Source organism: Pristis pectinata, chromosome 28 (assembly GCF_009764475.1).
Source record: "Pristis pectinata isolate sPriPec2 chromosome 28, sPriPec2.1.pri, whole genome shotgun sequence".
In the NCBI taxonomy this organism is placed as follows: Eukaryota; Metazoa; Chordata; class Chondrichthyes; order Rhinopristiformes; family Pristidae; genus Pristis; species Pristis pectinata.
Window position 1 is genome coordinate 29,112,531 of NC_067432.1, and position 23,339 is coordinate 29,135,869.

General features: G+C 46.3%; 1 protein-coding gene across 1 annotated transcript in view; it reads left to right on the forward strand.

The window, feature by feature from the left end:
- Positions 1-6,443: 6,443 nt before the first annotated feature.
- Positions 6,444-23,339, forward strand: part of LOC127584095 (ras-related protein Rab-27A) — a 128,138-nt gene continuing 111,242 nt past the window's right edge. The window contains exon 1 of the mRNA XM_052040658.1: positions 6,444-6,594. The gene's annotated coding sequence lies outside the window, so the exon portion shown is untranslated. The remainder of the gene's footprint in view (positions 6,595-23,339) is intronic.

Below are 23,339 nucleotides of genomic sequence, written 5' to 3' on the forward strand. Positions count from 1 at the left end.
CAGGCAATTCACCTGCTCATCCCGACACTCTTAAATGCTATCAACGACTCTGCTTCCACCGCTCTCTCGGGCAGTGTGTTCCAGGTACTCACCGCTCTCTGGGTGAGAAAGGCCCCCCTCAGATCCCCTCTACATCTCTCACCCTTTACCCTAAATCTAAGTCCTCCAGTCTTATTCACATCTGATAAGGGGAAACATTTCCTGCAGTCTATCATATCTATACATGATATTATATGGCGCAATCATGCCCCCTTCTTAATCTCCTCTGCGCCAGGGAAAACAGAACTAGCCTCTCCAATTCCTCCTCAAAAACTGAAATGCTCCATCCCAGGCAACACCCTGTTGAACCTCCTCTGCACCCTCTCCAATACTGTCACATCCTTCCTCTGGTGTGTGCACACAGTACTCCAGCTGAGGTCTGACCAATGTTTCATAAAGATGGAGCATAATCTCTTTCCTTGTGGATTCAATGCCCCAGCAAATGAAGGCCAGTATCCCATATACCTTCTTAACCATATCACCTTCAAGGATCTTTGGACTTGTATGGCATTTGTTCCTCAATGCTTGCTAAGATCCCACCATTCATGGTGCATGTCCTAGCCTCATTAGTACTCCCAGAATAAATCACCTCACATTTATCTGGATTAAACTCCATCTGCCATTTCTCAGCCCATGTCACCAACACATCGATATCACCTTGTAACCTAAGACCACACTCCACACAATCAATAACTCTGTTAATCTTTGTGTCATCTGTGAACTTGCTGGTCCTGCCTCCTATATCCACATCCAAGTCATTCATGCATATTACAAACAGCAAAGGTCCCAGCACCAAACTCTCTGGAATACCACTAATCACAGAACAACCCTTTACCATCACCCTCTCTCTCCAATAGCCATGCCAGTTTTATATCCAATTTGCCATTTTGCTCTGGATCCCAAGAGTCCTCACCTTCTGGACCAGTCTCCTATGTGGGACCTTGTCAGAGGCCTTACTAAAGTCCATGTGAACCACATCTACTGCCCTGCCTTCATCAATACACTTTGTTACCTCCTCAAAGAATTGTATCAAGGAATTCTATCAAGGAATTGTATCAAGGTTTTCATCTAGAGTCCAGCATCTGCAGTCCTTTGTTTCTCAAGGAATTCTACGCTTGGGTACTAGACTGGTGCAGGGTGTGGAGATCTCCCGGACAGAGACCAGCGAGTGTAAGAATAGAATGAATGTGTGGCTGAAGTCATGGTGCAGGAGGATGGGCTTTAGGTTCCTGATCACTGGGACGGTCTCTGGGGAAGCAGGGCGTGTACAAGAGGGATGAGTTGCACCTTCACCAGAGTGGAACCAAAACCCTTACTGGGAGGTTTGCTGGCACCATGGGAGAAGCTTTGAACAGAGTTGGCAGGGGAAGGGAACTCAGAGCAGTTGTTCAAGTGGAGAGGAACAGTCACCTAGAGGAGAAATAGTTAATGTCCAGTAGGCAGAGCAAGCAAAGAAGTGAACATCAAGGGAATTCTAAACTAAAATTCATCTATTTTAATACAAGGAGTATAACCAGTGAAGTAGATGAACTTAAAGCTTTAATCTCCATGGTGGTCTATGATATTGTTGCCATCACTGTAACATGACTGAAGGATGGGCAGGACTGGCAATATCCTGGGGTACAGAATGTTCAGATAGGACAGAAGGGGAGTTAAAGGGGAGGAGGTATTGCACTGTTAGCTAAAGATTGCATCAAAGTCATAGAGTCACACAGCATGGAAACAGGCCCTTCGGCCCAACTGGTCTGTGCCGACTTATCCGTGTACCTGTCCAAGGACCTTTTAAATATTGTTAATGTACCTGCCTCAACCACTTCCTCTGGCAGCTCGTTCTATATACTGACCACCCTCTGGGTGAAAAAGTTGCCCTCAGGTTCCTATTAAATCTCTCCCCTGTCACCTTAAACCTATGCCCTCTAGTTCTTCATTCCCCAGCCCTGAGGGAAAAAGGCTGTGCGTATTCACCTTATCTATGCCCCTCATGATTTTATACACCTCTGTAAGATCACCCCCTCATACTCCTACACTCCAGTGAAAACAGTGTCTCCATAACTCAGTCCCTTGAGTACCAGCAACGTCCTTGTAAATCTCCTCTGCACCCTTTCCACTTTAATGGCATCATAATTATTTCAGCATTGAGGGAGGACATTCTCAAGCCAGGCCATATGAATAGAGATTAGAAACAAAAAGGCTGTTGTCATTTTTCTGGGGGTGTATTACTGCCCTCCCAACAGTCAACAGGAGATAGAGGAACAGATATGTAGCAGATACCAGAGATAGGGTTATCCCGCAGGGGGATTTCAGTTTCCCAAAAATTAACTGGGATTTCCTTAGTGTTATAGGCTTGGAGGGGGTGGAATTTTTGACGTGTGTCCAAGAGAGCTTTTTGACACTATGTAGATGGACTAATGAGGGAAGGAGCACTTCTGGACCTTAACTTGGGGAATGTAGCTGGTCAGGTGGAGGGAGCATCAGTGGGGGAGCATTTTCAAAACTGTATATTTTAAAGTGGTTATGGAAAGAGGTAAGGATGGACCTGTAAATAAGATCTTACACTGCGGAAGGGCAATTTTATTAACATAAGGGAAGACCTGGCGAAGGTAGATTGGAGCATCTACTTGTAGGTAAGTCCACAGTGGGAAGCATTCAAAGGAGAAATGGCAAGAGTTCAGGGTCCCCACATTCCTGTAAGGGGGAAAGCCAAGGGTAACAAGCACAGGGGACTCTGGATGCCGAGGGATATGAAGGGTTGGATAAAGAGAAAAAGAGAATCATATGGCAGGTATGGGGAACTAAGGATGGGGAGCTCTGTTAACAAGTATGAAAAGTGTAGGGAGGCGCTTAGAAAGGAAATTAGGAAGGCAATGAGGGGTCAAGAGAAATCAGTGGCAGACGGGTTTAAAGTAAATCTGAAGGTGTTTTATAAGTATATTCAGGGCAAAAGAATAACCAGGCAAAGAGAAGGACAACAGGGGCAGTCTGTGAGGTTCTAAATGAATACTTTTAATTGATATTCACAGAGGAAACAGACTTCGTAGTCGGAGAATTCAGGGGTTGGTGAAACTCTGATGAAGGGTCTCGGCCTGAAACATCGACTGTCCATTTCCCTCCATAGACGCTGCATGACCTGCTGAGTTCCAGCATTTTGTGTGTGTTGCTCCAGATTTCCAGCATCTGCAGAATCTCTTGTGTCGAGGTGAAACTCAAGTGCAGGTCTCCATAAATAACGAGGAGGTACCTGATGCCTCAGCAGGCTTAAAGGTGGATACATCCCCAGGACCAGATGGGATTTATCCCAGGCTCCTATGGGAGACAGGGAGGAGATTGCTGGGGTTCTGGATGAGTTTTTAAAATCTTCACTGGACACATGAAGTGCCAAGTGACTGAAGGAGAGCAAATGCGGTCACCCTTTTCAAGAAAGGCAGCAGGGAAAAGTCTGGTAACTATAGACCTGTGGGCCTAACATCAGTGGTAGGGAAGATACCGGAAAAAATTCTGAGGGAACGTTTTAAAGAATCCTTGGAAAGACAGGGAATAATCAGAAACAGCCAACATGGCTTTGTCAAGGGCAGCTCCTATCTGACCAATTTGATTGAATTCTCTAAAGAGGTAAAGTGTATCGATGAGGGGAAAGTAGTAGATGTGGTTTACATGGACTTGAGTAAGGCCTTTGACAAGGTCCCACATGGGAGACTGATCCAAAATGTGAGGGCCCGTGTGATCCAGGGCAAGTTGGCAAACTGGATCCAAAATTGGCTTGGCAAAAGGAGACAGAGGGAGGTGGTAGAGGGTTGTTTTTGTGACTGGATGTCTGTGGCAAGTGGTAGTCCAGAGGGGTCGATGCTGGGACCTTTGCTGTTTGTAATATACATGAACGATTTGGATGTGGATGTAGGAAGCATGATCAGTAAGTTTGTGGATGACACAAAGATTGTTAAGTTGTTGGCAGTGTGGAGGGCAGTCTTGGGCTGCAGAGAGAGATTGATGTGTTGGTGTAATGTGCTGAGAAATGGCAGATGGAGTTTAATCCTGACAAAAGTGATGCATTTTGGGAGCACTAATGAGGCTAGGGCATACAAAATGAATGGAAGGGTCTTAGGGAGTATTAAGGAACAGAAGGACCTTGGAATACAAATCCATAGATCCTTGAGGGTGGCATCACATGTAGATTATGTAGTTAGAAAATCATATATCATACTGGCCTTCATTGGTCAGGGCACTGAATACAAAAGTAGGGAGGTTGTGCTCCAACTTAATGAAACCTTGGTCAGACTTCAGCCGGAGTCCTGCGTGCAGTTCTGGTCACCAAGGTGTAGGAAGGATGTGACGGTGCTGGAGAGGGTGCAGAGGGGATTCACCAGGATGGTGCCTGGGATGGAGAAGTTCAGTTATGAGGAGAGACTGGAGAGGCTGGGTCTGTTCTCCCTGGAGAGGAGGGGAAATGATTGAGGTATATAAAATTATGAGGCATGTAGACTTCAAGAAACTTTTCCCCTTATCAGAGGTGAATAAAACTAGAGGACACAGATTTAGGGTAAGGGGGAAGAGATTTAAAGAAAATTTAAGGGGGACCTTTTCACCTAGAGAGTGGTGAGTACCTGAAACACACTGCTGGAGAGAGTGGTGGGAGCTGGATCACTGACAGCATTTAAGAAGCATCAAGATGTGCACTTGAATCGCTGAGGTACAGAAGGCTATGAACCAAGTGCAGGGAGATGGGATTAATACAGAAGGGTGCCCACTGGTCAGCATGGAAGAGTTGGGCTGAATGGCCTGTTTCCATTCTGTACAATTGTATTACTCTGTTTGATAAATCAGTGGGGGAGGAGCTGAAGTTTGGGCAGTGTGTTGTGGCTACAGTGTGATCAGAACAGAATGCTGAGAAGGATTCCTTATAGGAGGCTGTAAACCACTAAATGGCGAATCTAACATTTTTAGTTTAACCACCAATCATCAGTCAATCTATCAGATAGATATTTGGGTGTCATAAGAGAAAGTGTGCGAAGCTAGCAGACCATAGCCAATTAAACCATGAAGGTTATTAGCACTTTGTTCCATGTAGACCATCCTGCTCCTTAGCTGGAACTGAATGGGGAAGGGTGGATTCAAACCCCAGTGCAAGACCCCCCCTTGATATCTGTCAATAGCACTGGAATACTGTGGTGCTGCTGTGTCACTGAGGACAATGTGCAGAGTATTGACTGAATCCAACGTCATATCAATCCAACAGCATATCACCCAGTGTGTCAACATAAAGCCTACAAAGACATCTCCCCACTAAGTAACTAATCACCAGTTGATCAGTAGATAACTGATACCCCCTGGTTTAAGCTCTCACCAGGCTGTGAATTCCGAGGAAGCGTGGACTGTAAAATATCTCTGTGGCACAGTGAATCTGTCAAGAAGAGCTCAGTAACAATTGGTTCTCACCTTCAACCCAGACCCCTGTGGTGGGGGTCTCTTTGCCCTTTCAGCTGCGGGCACCCACCCTCAGGACTTCCTCATCTGCTAAGCAGTGGGAGGAAACCACAGGAGAACATGTAAGATGATCCCTGCTGATGCTGCCCAGATTATTCATTGTCAGCTGTTCAATTCAGATCCAGATGTGAGTGATTTTGGTCACAAGGTGCCAACTGAAAGACTGATTCCTGATAGTGAAGTAGACCCTCTCTCCCTGAGCTTCCTTTTGTCCGACCTGTGCTGAAGAAAGGCTATGTCCAGGAGTTCTGGGAAAAAGGGCTCCCATCATATCTTGGCAACTGCTCTGCCCAAGATGCGAGAACTTGCAGGGAGCTGTGAACTCGTCCATCACGCAAGCCAGCCTCCCCTCTAGGGACTCTGTCTACACTTCCCACGGAGTGGGAATTGGTATTGGTTTATTGTTGTCACATGTATTGACATACAGTGAAAAACTTATGTCATCCAGACAGATCATGTCATCACAGGTAGACTGGGAGATCAAGAGTTTATTTTTACCACTAAAGGTGAATTCTTGATCTCTCAAATTACCTGGTTTTAGCCCTTTATTGTCTGCCCGCACTGCACTTTCTCTGTAGCTGTAACACTTTATTCTGCATTACTTTATACGACCTCGATGTACTTATCTATGGAATGATCTGCCTGGATGGCAGGCAAACAAAAGTTTTTGACAAAAATAAACCAATTCCCGTCCCCAACTGCCCCCAAATGGTAACTGTGACACCTCCCGCAGCCTCTGGGCTGGATGGGGGCAGGTTTCAGGTGAAGGATGTGTGATTATTCGAGCGGGGCAACGGTCGGTCGCTCGCCGCTGGGACATGGCGAGTGCGAAGCCGGCGGACCCTGTGGTCGGGCAGCCCCTGGTGAGGCGGGAGGCGGGAGCCCACACACACACGCACCGACTTGTTGCTGAGATGCGTCCTGTCCCGGAGCCGAGGGAGGGGCCGGGCTACGGGAAGTGATGTGGCGCTGACAGAGGAAGGATGTGAGAGTAATTGAAGTGCGTTTAAATGCAAGTTTTGGGAGCGCCGGCAGTTTCCGCGTGGGGTCGGTGACCGAGGAGGCGGCGGCGCGACGGTGAGTGCCCGGTGTTGGGGCACGGCAGGGCGGGCGGAGTCTGCTGCCCCGCGGGGGCCGAGCCCTGTAAAAGTTGATCCACCTGTATGAGGGAGACCTCAGCGGACGCCCTGCCCTCCCCGGGCTCCGGGCACGCTGCGGGCGGAGTGGGACCCGCACCTCCGCCCGGTGTCCGCCTCTCGGCCGAGCGCTGCCCCGCCGCTGGTCTCCCGGCTCCTGCGGCCACTTCGCACGGTCCCTCGGTCCGCCCCACACCGGCTGCAGTCCTGGTGTTCCCCGTACCGGGACCATCCGTAGGTAGCACTGCGGGAGGGGTGGGGGAGACGGGACGGGGTGTTGGCTCTGACACCTGCTCTCTGCGGCTTTCCCTCGGCTGCCGGCCTCTCAGTGATGACTCGTCTTTGTCCAGTAACGTGGTCAGGAACACAGTGGTTTAGTGTCTGTAACGTGGCTTCATGTTTCCTTTAACGCCACAGGTTCAGGACACCGGTGACGATCTCCCAGAGGGGACATGTCAGGCTGTGACCACCAGTCCCTGGGTTTGGGGGTGGGCACTGACCCCCTGTGACCCTGCAGCAGACTGACTGACCACCAGTCCCTGGGTTTGGGGGTGGGCACTGACCCCCTGTGACCCTGCAGCAGACTGACTGACCACCAGTCCCTGGGTTTGGGGGTGGGCACTGACCCCTTGTGATCCTGCAGCAGACTGACTGACCACGAGTCCGTGGGTTTGGGGGTGGGCACTGACCCCCTGTGACCCTGCAGCAGACTGACTGACTACCAGTCCCTGGGTTTGGGGGTGGGCACTGACCCCCTGTGACCCTGCAGTGGTCTGACTGTCCTCAGGCTCAGTTGACCACCTAGCCTTTGCTGCCTGTCAGTCTTGTGATTGTCCCAGAAATCCTGATCACTGCCCTCCATCCCCAGGTCTGACAGAGGGTTGGGACCTGTGAAGCCTGTCCTTGTGAAGTTCACTTTCTCACTCTCTCACTGTGAGGTGGGGTAGGTGCTGGGCAGCCAGTCTGTCACAGACTTGAGAGAATCTTTATTTATATTTCTTCAAAAAAAAAGTGTGAATTTACAATCTGGTTCACATTAACCAACTTTTATTAGTGGGAACAACACACAAGATGCAGGAGGAACTCAGTGGGTCAGGCAGCATCTGGAGGGAAATGGGCAGTTGACTTAGCCCAGATGAAGGGTCTCGACCTGAAACATTGACTGTCCATTTCCCTCCAAAGTTTCTACCTGACCTGCTGAGTTCCTCCAGCATCTTGTGTGTTGCTCCAGATTCCAGCCTCTGCAGTCTCCTGTGTCTCTGTTTTATTTAGTGGGTTTCTGCTCTGGTTCTCTGTAGAGTGGGGAGCAGGATGGAAATGCAAGGTCTGTGGGGCCATTGCCTGGGATAGTGAAACGATGACTCTGGCTCATTGTGAGGATGAGGGAGCAGAGCTGGTGGCTCCTGTCCAGCTGTGCTGTGTCACCGTAGGTGGCTGGGTTTTTATTGCTTATTAACAGCTCGTAGCCTTGCGCTACTCCATATGATATGTTTTGAATTTTTAATAATAATTACCCTCCCATGTTGGCATTAATGGAGCAATGCTTCTCCCTAGGGAAGCTGCAGGACACATCCCAATTAAGTCTGGGATTAGAGTTTACACTAAATCCTCTTCTTATCTCCTGAAGTGCAGGAAATTGCATTAAGGTTGACTGGTTTACTTAAATTAGCACGGGCATGGGCAGTAATGTTTTTCTACTTCAACTAATGTTTGTTAATGGAGGTGCCTGGTGCAGAGCCACCAGAGTCTTGTAGCTGGGTGTTGGGGTAGGAGGGTGGAGATGGACTGAGTCAGGGAAGCACCTGTGGCCCTTTGGCTGAGGAATGGCTCGGTTTTAATGGCTCTCTGCCATTTGTTGGCAGCCAGAGAAACATCCTGAACAGGCTGGCTGAGCCATGTCAAACCCACCAACCAATCTCTCTGCAGCTGCAGCTTCGTGGCACCTAAAAACACCCTGGTTGGCTCTCAGGGAGTCGTGTTCATGTGGCACAGAACCAGGCCTTTGGCCCCATTGGCCTGTGCCAACTACCAAGTACCTATCCAGTTTGCCAGCAGTTGGTCTGTAGCCTTCTGCGCATTGGTGATTCATTCATTCATTCTGGTGATTCATTCAGTTAATGTTGAAGGAACCTGTCTCCAGCACCTTCTCAGGCAGTGCGTTCCTGATTCCAATCACCCTGTGGATGAAAAAATTCTTCCTCTGATCCCCTCACTCCTTGCCTTAAAGGGATTTCTGAAAATTAGCCCAACCCATTTTCTTGTCCAAACTTTGTTTCTGCAGAGTTTACGGCACTTGTGGGAAAGGTGGAGTTCAAGATGCAAAGCCCTAAAACTGGGCTTTGTTACTCCTGCCAAAAGGTTCGCTTTCTACCCTGCTATCCTTGTCTTGGTGCTGAGCCACCACTGTACTCTGGTGTTTTGAAAGCATTAGTGCATGACCCTGCCTGCCTGAATCTGATGCCCACATGTTCTTTGTGGGGACTGAATGAGGTAATTAGTTTTTATTTTCAATACCTTGCACCCCTTGAGCTCCATAGCAGGAGTTTCAGGCAGTTAGCACGACTGTGTCGGAGCCCATGCTGCCAGCAGAGATTACTGAGTGTCCATGGTTGTGTGATACTCAGTTGCCTGCTGAGATAGCAGGAAATATCATAGATTTTGTTTTGCTGGTTTAAGTATTGGTCTGCAGATTCCAGGGAACCTGTGGCTGACAACTTAAAGAATTCCAGTGGTGGTGCTAATGAGTATTTGAATTATTTCTTGACTAGTTAAAGGTCTGTGTTAAGTGAGTTTCAGTCAATTTGGGTTCATAATTAAGTGACTGTATCAGCAATTGCATTGAGCAATACCCTTTGCTACTCTGGCAACTGATTTGGAAGGTATTTGAGGTGGGCAGAGTAACTGAGCTCTTCTGGAAGTTGCAAAATGGTGGGTCACCATGAGGTAGGCAAAATAACTCAAATTTCAATAGTCCAGTCTTTCCAAGAAAGGAGCTAGAAAAGGGCTGTGTGCAATTATCTTCACTTGCACGGAAGTTATTGTAACTGAGTCAAAGTCTGACACTGCATCGATCATACTTTTGTTCCTCTGTACTGTTCCAGTTACTGGGTGTCCTGAAGGTGAGTTTGCTGATCAATAATCAATATTTGCTTGTGGAGTGGGTTAAAGTTCATTACATGCAAACAGTGGGAGCCCTCCCCATCATCTGTATTCTCGTCTCCGTCCCAGCGCCCCATGAAAAGTTCACAGAATGGAAAGTAATTTGGCTACATTGAAGAGTCTGGATTGGAAATAAAAGTTCCACTGAAGTGTTACTGATTCGGAGTGGCTTCAGCAAAAGCTGTTGATGTTTCTCAAGTGGGAAAGTGTTGCAACGTATTGGCTGTTGGAGGAAATGGAGTATTGTCATGGAGTGTTCATGGATAACTGTCTCTGCTCACTGGGTCAGACTGAATCTGTAACAGATCTGAACTTTGAGGAGCAGGGTGGGAGAGGTGGAGGACACCAGGGATGGACCGTTGGGGTTGCCTGCAGTATAGTGAAGGCACGGCAGCATTCACCTGTATAGTTGTTGTTGCTTGGTGACTAAATGTGTGGCAGAAATATTCCTCACCAGAAGCAACAGGAATTTTAGAGAAGTAAATTCCAGACATGCTGGTTAGGTTAGTTAGCTCGACTGATTAGGTTTAGTTACCTTGGCTGACAGATCTTTGTGGTGGGTTAATTTGCTGGACTGTCTCCAAGTTCTTGGAGATGTTCAAAAATCCCAGTAACTAAGCTACATCTGGATGCTTTTCAATTTTCCAAGGGTTGGGGTGGGGGGGGGTGTGGGGGTAGATGGAAACATGATTTTTGGTAGGCAGTTTGCCTTTGTTTACCGCTCCTGAGCTGTTGTGTCCAAAGCTTCAGGTGGACGATTGGGAAACTGCATTTGTTAATCTGATCAAGCTGCTCATTTGTAATAAAAGTGTAAGCTGGTTCCGATGGTGTATTTGATGGTTGGGTACTGTGCCTGGTTGGGCTTTGTGCTCTTCTGACTGCAGTGATAAACTGGGAAGTGCTCCAGTCAGGACTTGTGCAGATCACAATTTCATACATCTTTTTGGCTTCCAATACTAGTGCTGTTGCACACTTGCTGCGGCCAATCTCATAATCTTTACAGCTCTTGTGCTACCTGTGACAATGTCTTGGTGGATTAGAGAAGGTGTGGTCCAGTTTCAAGGCACCTACCTTTCCATCCACATGACAGGCCAGTACTGTCTCAATGCTGAACTCATGTTAGCCTGGATTCCTGTGCTCTGGTCTGGGGAGCAGGACTGGAACCCAGAGCCTTCTGATTCTGAGGCCAGTGAGCTACCAGTTGAGCAAGAACTGACTGCTGTGTAATACCTGGCTGAGAGATGCAGGCAGCCTTCTGTCTCACCTGTGCATGTGTAGGATTCTTTTGGTCGTAAGCCTCCGAACACTTTCATTGTTATTGCAGCAAAAGCTCTGAATGAAATGCAGAATTAACCTGTCTGTAAACTTTTTTTTTGCAGTGTCTCCAGAGTCAGGAGCTAAAAGTTTTTGTGAATAATCAATTGCTTCTGCATCCTGCAGCAGTTCTGCTGTGTAGTTCAACTGATCAAGGCACTGCTGCATGATTTCTGACTTCTGATACGACTTCCTAACTTGTGAATCTGGAGCTTGCTTCCCACTCTTGAATGCTAACCACAACTAAACTTTTTGAGTCGCTGTTTCAGATCTCCAAGTTTCTGATTTTTCCCATCCCATCTCCAAGCAGATTCACCTCGAGTTAAGGATTGAACACACTCTGCTTTCTGTCCTGAGGGAAACTTGCCATTCGCTGTGTTCTGCCCTTTCCCCTCATGATGTGCTGTTGATGCTAATCTTTTAATGATGAGGGAAAATTTAGCTGCAGGTTAGTGTTGTGGTAACAGTGATGTATTTTGCTGAAACAAAAGGGTTCAGAACTGATTTACAAATTTAAGTGAGGGTGGAGTGGCTGAGAGAGAGGGATAGGGAAGGAAAGAATAAATATCTGCATCTAAAATGGTTCCTTTTGAAGACTATGTTGAAAACACTTCTCAGCTGGTTGGTACTTGAACGTGCTGCTCTGATACAAGAGGTGTGGCAGTGACTTTCACACAGCAAGATCCCACGTTGCATTAAATTGATGATCAGAGTCTCTTTTGGTGATATTTATCAAATGATGAGGAATAAGCAGGATATGGGGAATCCTTCTGGTGATGTACCCCCCTGAGAGGGCAGCAGTTTCAAGTTTCACCCAAAGGACATCACTCTAATAAAACTGTACAGACTGCACTGGGGGCCAGTCTGTATCGTATCACATCACTGGAGAGGGACTTGTGTATCTGATTGTCCTCTTCCCTCTTTCTGTCAAATGACCGAGCAGACTCCTGCCCAGGTCTGTTCTCTGTACAGTGAAAGTGTGTGTTACAATAGGGAAGTAGTTTCCTTTCTTAAAAATGCATTGGCATGGAAAGTTTTATCTCGAGTTGGTTAATGGATCAATGGCTGCATTGGCAATTGTGGTTCCTAATCTTTCAGTGGTAAGATCTGTGTAAACCCACACTAGGGCATTGTGGTCAACAGCAGCAACTGAGCTTTGGGAACTGATCTGGTTCACAAAATGGAGAACATCTGGATGCCCCCCAAAGAAATGATTACAACAATTTCAGCTTTGTGCATGTGTTGGTAATCAGTGTTCCAACAAACTCTCTACTGATCACAACTCTTTTCAGTGACTGGAACTGTGGAAGAAAATGAGATTTGTGTGTGGAGAGAAGTTAGGAATCATGCATTTACATTGCACTTTGTACAGTAAAAGGCTTTAATGTTGCAACAAATGAGCCTTGTAGTATGATGTAACAATGTTCAATCAGCTAGATATCTTCTGAATAGCCCTGTAATATTTGGTGCTTTCCTTCAATAGTGTTTAGGATCCTTTCACACTAACTAAGGCCATTTATTAATCTGGGATATTTTTTGTCCTTTGCTTTGGTCTTGAGTAACCAAAGAAGCATAAAACAAAGGGGAGAGGGCCCTACATTTCTCAACCCCTTTTGTTTGGAATTAAAATAATAACCAGGATCCCTTGTGTTGCTGACTTCCTCACAGACCTTCGGCTAATTATTTGTTTTGCCTAGAGACTACACCCTGAATTGTTATCTGCTGCTTTCTGTGGCCTCAGTGAAATATTTCCATTCCACACAGTGAGTCATGCTATATCTTGCTGGAATATTTCCTTTCGTTAGGATCAAGCCTCGAGACTGAATACAAGCCTTTACGCTTCATGTGTGTTGATGTAAAGTTTGCTGTGGCAACCATTATAGAACCTTGGAAGGATTGTGGATTAGAATGGCAATTTCTCTTCAAATGTTCATTGTTAAGTTCTGCTCTACGGAGAAAGGTGATTCTGGCCTGACAACCAGAAATAATTATTGGCTTCCTTTCTGCACAAAATATCTCCCTAACTTTGCAGTTTATTTAAATTCCATTCCAATTGATTTTTGCAGCAAATGAGCAGGAAGTGGGGATTGATCAGGTATTGATGACTTTCCAGGTCGTGTCCCCACCAGCTGGTCCTCCTGTGCTGACCAGGTAATTCTGAAGCCCACCTCCAACCTGCCCTGCACTCTATCGCTCCACCCCTGCCCTCCCTAAATCTGTGGTTTAATTTTCTGGGTTTGGTTATTGATGGAAACTTAACTAACAATGAGAATAGCTGTGGTTAAGTCATTCTACAAGGGCAAAGAAACTCAGTGGAAGGAACTTCTAGAGGCTGCTGTTTTGCTTGGTGTAATGACCAGAACTGTTCCCAAAACAATCCCAGTCTGGAGTCTTCACTGATTTTTGAAATAGTTGCTGACAGTTGAGGATCTGTGTTTGAAGTCCATGGATCATTGGTTCAGTTGTAATGTACACGTTCCATCCACTGCCAGAACACCATTGAGCTCTTCGTGCATTTTAACTCTGAAGCTGATTTAACTCTTGGGTTGTTGCTAAATCAAAACTTTAATAAACATGCTCCCTGAAATCAATCTGCTTCCTGTAACGTGCAAGTCAGTGATTACTGTGTTTTAAGTTTGATTTGGGTTATTTTGCAAATGCACAGTGCAAATAAAGTCTGCCAAATGGATCATGAGTACTGAGCCTGACACTTATATAGTCTAGTTTATTAGCTGATCAACAGTGGTATTTATAACCTGATCAGTTAGCTACAGACCTAAATGCAGTGCTGAACTACTAAAAGATGCCGAGCTTGTATGCACCTTAAACAACAATGTGGGTGGATTGCAATTATTTACATTCTTATGATCTAGTAATGTATTTGCCTCGGTGGTTTCACATGCATGAGTATGCTCACCAATTAATGTGTGATAGCAAAGCGTAACATTTTTCCCCATAGTTCATTCAGCCTTGTAAATTGTACTTTTAACTGGATAGCTGGTTAGCAGTCAGTGGATTAAAGTAGCAGACTGAATGCCTCCCCCCCCCCCCCCCCCCCCCAGTTTTTTAAATGTAAGAATCTTTAAAAGGAACGTTCCTCTTGCAAAACCACCAATAAAAGACCTTGCCCACTGGTTATACATGATGACCCTGAGCTATTCCCATCTGAAGTGGTTGTGAAGCTGATTCTGAGGCTACAGCGAGTTGTTGATTTGGTGCCATTTTGCATTAATTGTGTGGAATGTTCATGACATTCTGGGGTAGTTGCAGCCTGCTGCCACCCACAAACTTGGAGGGGTTGCCCCTACCTTCCTTGAGGTGCTCTGTTTTACACACAGTCAGCCTTGCCTGATGGAGACATACTCAGGGTTCTTTTGTGGGGGGGGGGGGGGGGAGAGAATAGTTTGTGGTGGCAAAGGGTCACTTTCCCCAAGTGCCTGCAGCTTTCCATCAGTTTCCCAGCCTGTGCTGTGCCCCACAACAGACGGAGAATGCTGGAAATACTCTGTAGGTCAGGTATCGCCCATGGTGAGACAGAGTGTCAATGCTTGGATCAGAACTGGAAAATTCATAGAATTCATAGAGCTACTGAAACGGAGGTGTGAAGAGAAAGCAAATATCAATGGCAGGGTGCGGATAAAGGTGGTCATGGTAACAAGTACTTTAAGTTTTGTTTTTGTCCAACCCCTTAGTGACCTGTGAAGTGTGAAATGAAGGAAGCGTTTGCGTGGGGTGGGGTGAGAAGGCTGGTCAACACTGGGGCCTGGGTTTACTGTTGAACAGCTGCCTGTAGGAAGTGGAACTTCATTGCTCAGTTGGTGGTGCTTGATTCACCTGTGTGCCCTGACAGCACAACTCCCGGCCTCCACATCGTTTCCTCAACAACGCGGAGTGCAGGGGGTGGGGTTGGTGTGTGCGGGTGAGTGGGGGAGGAGAAACAAACAAGGATTTGCTTCTAAAGAACAGCTGTGCTAACTTGTGTAACACTTGTGCTCTTGTTACAATTAACTTGCCTCTACTCCAGCAGTGTTGCATTGACTATTGTCTGCTACTGAAATCAAATTGCTTTCCCATTTCACGGGGTGCTTAAATTGGGAACATAAAATATTAAAAATAAATCAACTGCTCCTCATGATCTTTTTTTGTACAAGTTGGTCTTTAATCCTTTGTTCTCCAACAGTCTTGCAGGTTGTATAAAATGTAGAACACTACAGCACAGTACAGGCCCTTCGGCCCACAATGTTGTGCCGACATTTTATCCTGCTCTAAGATCTAACCCCTCCCTCCCACATAGCCCTCCATTTCTCTACCATGCTGAACCTCAAAGCTTTGCTTCAACGGGCAAGAATCAGTCCTGTCATTGTCTGCCCTACTGAGGGTGATACAGCCACTGACCCTTGTGTCAACTGTGAGGGGGCTGCCTGTTTCACCAGGATGCAGTGATCACAATAGCGGCCACTCAATAATTGTTCGATGTTATCATCCTTCCAACAAAAAGTTGTATTGAGCAATTTCAAATGATACATTTGAAAGCTAAAATGTGGATTGTGTGCGTGTGATCTGTTCCCCAGAGTTCGTTGCACCTTGTGGTGCTGTTCTATTTTTCTTAAGCAGTCCCTTGGGATCAAGGATGAGTTGCTTACTCTCCAACTCAGAGTTCTGAGGAGGCTGACGTGGGAGCTGCAGACTGCCACAGGAGATGAGATATCTTTATTAGTCACATGTACATCGAAATGCACAGTGAAATGCATCTTTTGCATTGAATGTTCTGGGGGCTGCCCACAAGTGTCGCCATGTTTCCGGCACCAGCATACCATGCCCTCACTTTACTGACCTGTATGTCTTTGGAACATGGGAGGAAACCGGAGCACCTGGAGGAAACCCACGCAGACACGGGGAGAACGTACAAACTCCTTACAGACAGAGACCGGAATTGAACCTGGGTCACTGGCGCTGTAATAGCCTTACACTAACCGCTAGGGTGGGTTGTTTGGGAGTTATGGCTCACTGGGCAGTGGCAATTCCTGCCCTCGGTACTTCTGAGACTTGGACTACCTGCAGCAGGCATCTCGAAGCACTGTGGGGAAGCTGGATCCACAAATCCTTCCAATCTACTTGTGGGCTAATGAAGCGACTCCAGTATCCTCTTGTCAACCAATGTCCCCAGTCTTGAGACCCAAACTAAACTGGGTCAGTGCTGTTGGGCTGTCCACATGGTATGCATGCCTGTTGCCAGATTCACAAAGGATAACTTATTCTGAACAATGTTGTAGCAATGAAGGACCAGGGAAACTTGAGCAGGGATAGGCCACCTGGTCCCTCTAACCTGCCCAGCTATTCAATAAGATCCGGGTTGATCTGACAATGTCTTGCTCCTTAATGCTCCATCTCATTGTGAGTTCAATAAACATTATCTTCACTGAATAGTGGCTCCTGAGATATCAGAAGTGGTCCATGTTTTCTAAGGTCTTTGTTTCCATAGTCCCATACTTCCTTATGACATTGAGGCCATTTGGCCCACAGAGTCCATGCTGACTCAGAGTGATCCCACTTCCCACTAATTTTCTTTCCATTTCCGTGAACTCCTGTGTGTCCTCTTTCCCCCAGACCCTACCACTCACTTACACACAGTGACCAATTAATTATCAACCTCCACATCTTGGGATGTGGGAGGAAACTGGAGCACCCAGAGGAAAGTCACACGGAGACTGCAAACTCCACGCAGACTGCACTGGAGGTCAGGATTGAACCAGGTCACTGGTGCTCTACAAGTGGTTCCACTGTGCCACCTTTTATACCAAAAACTGTGGAGCTTAATTTAGAGGGCAGTGTAGTTTAGTAGGTAAGTGTAAGGGATGACTTGGAGCTCAACCTCGGAATGTATGAAGAGGAGAGCATTGTCTGCAGGTCAACTCACAGGGTTGGGGTAAGCTTGGTTCTGGAATATGGGTGGGGGTGAGGGGTGACATGGGTTGAACAATTTCCCATTAGTTCTGCTGATTAGCTCTCTGATCTCCTAATCATTCTCATTATACTGGTCTGGCAGAGAAACCAAGAGCCATGACCATTGCTGTCATGATGCATTTCCACAGATTGCCATAAGTTGGCCTTGACACCTTTGATAACTAATGTAACATCTGGGTGACCAGGTGAGTTTCGCCTGATGTTCTGTTTTGCTCTTGCATCCCAAAGCTGTGCTGATTGTGCTGTAAATTACCCTCGCTGCAGTTGGGTGTCAGGTGATTGGTGGGTTATTTTCTCCCCCACTGTAAATTACCCTCTCTGCAGTTGGGTGTCAGGTGATTGGTGGGTTATTTTCTCCCCCACTGTAACTTACCCTTGCTGCAGTTGGGTGTCAGGACAATCTAGTGGCGGTAATGGGCATCTGAAAAGATAGTTACAGGGAAGTAAGTGGAGGAAAGGGATTGATCGGCCTGATCTGTGGGCTGGCAGAGACTCTGAACTGTGTCATAAGGAAATAAATATATGAAGATCTTTACAAATTCAACCATATGGACCAACACCCAATTGCTAAATAACTCCTAATGAATCCTGATGTAGTTGTTTTTTTTTGACCAAACCATTGTAGTTGCAATGCTCCATTCTCATTGTGATTGGCAGAGGAGAGAGTTTCATGATAGTGTACCTTCAGCAGTTTGGGTTTTAATCCAATACTCTATACTCACAAAACTGCAAAGTCAGGATATCCTTGAGCAACTGAAGCATGCATCTGTGCCCCTGCTGCTACTGAAGCTCCAGTGACAGCACACTGTACAGTGACGCTGCTGGTGTTGCAGTGACCATTCCTTGAGGATAGAGAATAACGTCAGAGCAATGGGTGCAGGCTGAAGCTACTGCTACAAGTCTACCTGTGAACTAAGACTCTAGCTTCTGGTCCTTGACCGCCTGCTCTATATTGCTTCTCAGAAAGATGTTTGAACAATAAGCAATCCTTTTGGCTGGGGAGAGTGATGGTGCAAGAAAGATCCAGTTTGTCTCTGTGCTAAAGATGCAGTTTTGAGTCATTCAGGTTCTTGGTGTAGAAATCCATTGGCACCCATCGAGGTCTGTTAATTGGCTGTTACACATTGCTGACACACCAGTGATGTGCCCATAGCCTGCAGATTTGGAAGTGCCTGAGACATTGTACGACCGAGTTGGCCTCGTACAAAGAAAGGCCTGCCCATGGCATCAGTGAAGGAAAAATAATTAAATCCAGATTCTGGGGGGGGGGGAGGGGGGAGATGGTGTCGGCCAATGGGGAGTTGGAACCAGGGTGTTGGTGAGTCGAGGGTCTGTGCATGGAGTGGAGAAGAGGATGTGGGTAGTGTGGTGGCTGTGTTTGGTCGGGGGGGGGGGGGGGAGCAGCGGGGGGTGGGCTGCTGGAGATGGTGGGGAGCCTGAAAGAAATCAGTCCATGAAGCAACAGCAGGGGGAGCAACTGGAAGTGGGACAGTTTGGGAAGTCCTCCTCAAATGCTGCTGCTGCAGGAAAACTCGTCCTGGAATGCTCTCAGTCCAGCCAAGTGTGCCTTGCAACAAAATGACCTCATTTCTCCCTGTTATGCTCTAGGTGAGCGTTGCACAGGGAGTGACATTGTGTACGTGTGGCTGAAGTAGTGAGATGTGCAGTGAACATTGGGGCTGGTACAACTTGACAGGAGTGACTCTATTGCACTGTTCTCTAGACTTTCAAACATCGACCAACTTTCTCGGCATTGCTGTGTTGAGTTCTTTAAACAAGTGAAGAGATTTGCAACCTGAACTAATGTTTACATACTTATATCTTACTGGCGTGAGCAAAATGGGATTTCTTATTTTGAGTTGCTGACTTTAATTAAAACTATCTGGAGAGTTTCACTGCTGTGAAGGAGATAAACTATTCATGAGCAAAATGTTTCTGATTGTGCCCACTTTATGAATCAAGAAGTGACAGCAATGGATCCTGGTGGGGAAGGTGTGTGTCTGAGTTCAGTCTGCCATTTAACAAGTGGAAATTCCCACTTGGAAGTTTCCTGCAGGGTTGTAACTCTCTCCTCTGGTGTGCTATTAGCTGGTGAACTGCTAACAGCTGCCAAGCAGCCCTGCAGCTGTTGAAATTATGAACCTATTGGTGCGAAGCTCCCAGCAGGTTAAAGTTGTTATGTTTATGGGTTTTGCTGAAATACTCAAATTAAAAATCCACTGTCAGTTGTACAGCATCAGAACACACTGGCAGAGATGGGTTCCATGAAACCTCTGCTGTTTTAACTTCACAGCAGCACCGTTTGGATCTATCTCCAAATTTTAAGCAGTTGATATTCTACCTTTTTACGTAATGTGCTGGAATGATTCCAAATCTGCAATGTGTCCAATCTACAACACCCCTAGGTCTTTAAAGCCCAGTACAAACTTGCTAGAAGTAAAACAGAAAATGCTGGAAACACTCTGCAGGTCAGGCAACCTTTGCAGAAAGAGAAACAGTAAAGTTTTGGCTCCAAGACCCTTCATCAGAACTGGGAAAAGAAAATGAGTTGGTTGTTGGTTGTGGGGGTGGGATGGGTAGAACAAGGGGAATGTCTGACTGTGCGAGAACCAAAGTAGTTAAAGCATGCCAAATTACCCCCATTTGGTTTCGTTCTATCGTCCACCCTCCCTGCTCCTGAAGGTTAACTTTGCTCTCTTTCCCAGTTCTGACAAAGGTTCTTCAAACTGAACCAATAACTCGGTTTCTCTTTCTACAAATGCTGACCTGTTGAGTACTTCATTTTATTGTTTTAGATTTCCAACATTTGCAGTTTGTTTTTTGTTTTCTTCCATTTACTTAAATTCTAAACTGTCCAGATAGATGGACGATGTTGTCATTGATAGCAGCAGAGCCAGGAGCCCACCACTGGCAATTCCAGTAATTCCCAAGGACTTGGCAGCTACTGAATAAACATAAGAAATGGAAGCAGGAGTAGGCTCCTTGCCCCTTTGTGCCTGCTCTCCCACTTAAGATCATGCCTGATCTTGTACCTCGGCATTATACGTACTCGGCAGTAGCTCTCTGGGATGGGGGGTTCCAAAGGTTCATTACCCTCTGAGTGAAGAAATGTCTCCTCATTTGTCCCAAATGGCTCAACCCTTTGAGACTGACTCCTGCTTCTGGACGCCCAGCCAGAGGAAGCATCATCCCTGCTCTGTCCCATCAGTAGGTTTCGGTGCCTTCACGCCTCATTCTAAATTCTCATGGATAGACTCTGTCTACTTAGCTACTCGATCGACAGCCGTGCGTTCCCGGGGATCCGTCGGGTGAACTTTTGTTGCATTCCTTCAACTGCAAGTTCATCCTTCTCTGGGTAGGGAGATCAGATGGGGACCACACCTGGAATACTGCACATCAATGTGGCTGTATAATTGTTGTCAGATGATCCTCCTGCAGTCAAGACCAACATATATTGTTTACTTTCCTAATAGCTTTTTGGAACTGGAGGTTACCTCAGTGATTGATACAAGGATCCAGGGCCCTCTGACCATCAATGCTTTTCAGCGTCTCAGCAGTTAGCAAAACTGGAAACTCCTTATCCAAAGTCAATGCTCTCTCAGTATATTTCATCTTCCTCTCACTTAGTCTGTCTGTATCCTTTTGAAGTCTCTCTGCACCTTCCTCGAAGCCCACACCACCACCTGGCTGTGCATCTTCGGTACACTTGAATATATTACACTTGATCCCTTAATGCAAATCATTGATGTAGATAGTGAATTACTGACCTAGTGCCCATGGCATCCCACTGCTTTACCACCTGAAGACTATCTGTTTATTCCTGTCCTTGTTTTCTGTCTGTTAACCAGTCCTCAATCCATGCCAGTTTATTCCTCTCCAATACCAGGGCATTTTTAATCAGCTCCTGTGTGGCACCTTATCAAAGGCTTTCTGAAGGTCCAAACACCATCAGCTGATTTGTCTTTCTCCAATTCAACCTCATTCCTGATGTATCAAACGTGATTTCCCTTCATAAATCCACATTGACTCTGCCTGTTCCTATTTTTTTCTTTTGAGTGCCCTGTAACTACCTTAATGTATCCCAGTACTTTCCTTACTACTGCTCTGTCTGGTGTTCTCGCTGCCTTGTGTTTTGGGTAGTGAGGGTATAATTACTGCTGTACAATTGGTGGGAACAATTCTGGAATCTGTGAAACTTTGGAAGGTGGAAACCAGTGCATTGCCCATCCCCACAGCCAAAGGCCTAGGAGTTTATCACCTGTCTGCCCCACTAATTTCTCCAATACTTTGATTTTTTTTTAACATGCTAATTCCATTGACTTTCTCATTCACTGTTTACTGATTTGGTTTGCTTTCACATTTTAGGACGCTTTGCCTCTGAGAAGGGAAAATATAATTTCTCTTTGTCTCGGTCAGTGAGAAACCCACATTAACTTTAGCTAATCTTTGCACTTTGCATATCTGTAGAATACAGCACAGAAACAGGCCCTACAAATCTGTGCCCCTGCTGTTTTTGCACACTAATCCTACTCTAACCCAGTTTTATTCTCCCCACATTCCTATCAACTCGCCCAGATTCTACCAATTGCCTAAACGCTTGGGCTGGTTAACCCACAAATGCACATTTGTGGGAAGTGGAAGAAACTGGAGCACAAGGAGGGACCCAGGTGGCCATCGGGACTAAACTCCACATGGGCAGTACCAGAGGTCAGAATTGAACCCAGGTCTCTGGAGCTGTGAGGTAGCAGCTCTACCAACTGTGCAGTCATAGTTGTGTCTTCTTTTGTTTCTCATTAGACAACTTCTGTACGGGGCCTTCTCTCTCTCTCTCTCTCTCTCTCTCTCTCTCTCTCTCTCTCTCTCTCTCCAATGCCTGGGCCCTCCTTTGCGAATTCCTCCAGGTTTATTGCTTTCTTCAGCAGTGTTGTAGGCCTTCAAATGTAATAATACCTCCCCTTGATGGCCACAGATGGACCACACCTACATTCTCTACCTTTTGTTTTAAAGGGAGATACAGATATATACAGATATATACACACAGATATATATATATATATTCTGAAATTGTCTGAATTGAAGGTCTATCTCAATGTCATTAGACCAGACTTGGCAAACATAGACCGGGAACAGCTACCTGAAGTGGAAGTCTTCAGAAAATGAAATGCTGAGAGTACAGGGTCAAGGGATTGATTAAAGAAACAGGGAGCATATGGTAGGTATCGAGTACTGAAACCACGGGAGGCCCTTACTGGTGGACGAGGTTAAGGAAAATTCTAAAGCATTTTATAAGCATAATAGATCAAGAGGGTCAAAGACTTTTTCCCAGGGTGAAAATGGCTAACATGAGGGGGCACAATTTTAAGGTGATTGGAGGAAGGTATAGGGGGGGTATGTCAGAGGCCAGTTTTTTTTACACAGTGCTGGGGGTGTGGAATGCACTGCTGGCAGAGGTGGTGGGGGCAGACACATTAGGGACATTTAAGGGACTCTTAGATAGGCACATGAATGATAGAAAAATGGAGGGCTGTGTGGGATGGAAGGGTTAGACGGATCTTAGAGCCATGGAATGTCAGCAGAACATTGTGGGCCGAAGGGCCTGTACTGTCCTGTAATGTTCTATGTAACCAGGAAGAGTGAAGCTCATTAGGGACCAAAAGGGCAGTGTGTGTGTGGAGCCAGAGGACTTGGGTGAGGTCTTAAATGAATACTTCATCTTAACTCACTGAGGAGGAAGAGATTGTAGTTGAAATTTCAGTTGGGATGGTGAATTTCTGGATCATATTGAGATTATTTTTGTTTAAAGAGGATGTATTAGATGTCTTAGTTGGGTGTAAAGGTGGGCATATCGCCAGGGCCTGATGAGGTGCATCCTGGGCAGCTATGGGAGGTAAGGCAGGAGATTGCTGGGGCCCTGACAGATGTGTAGATCATCTCTGGCTGCAGGTGAGGTACAGATGAGTGGAAGACATCAAATTTGGTACCTTAATTCAAGGAGGACAGTGAAGATAAGTGGGTAACTGTAGGCCAGTGAGTCCAGTGTCAGTGGTAGGGAAGGTATTGGGAGGGGGAAAAAATCGAAGGGATGGGATTAATCTATGCTTGGAAAGGCAGGGATTGATCAGTAATGGTCAGAGCACATTTGTCTGACTAAGTTGCTTCTTCAAAAAATTCAATATTTTGATGAGAGCAATGTGGTTGAAGTGATTTACCTGGACTTTGGTAAGGCCTCTGACAAGGTCCCATGTGCAA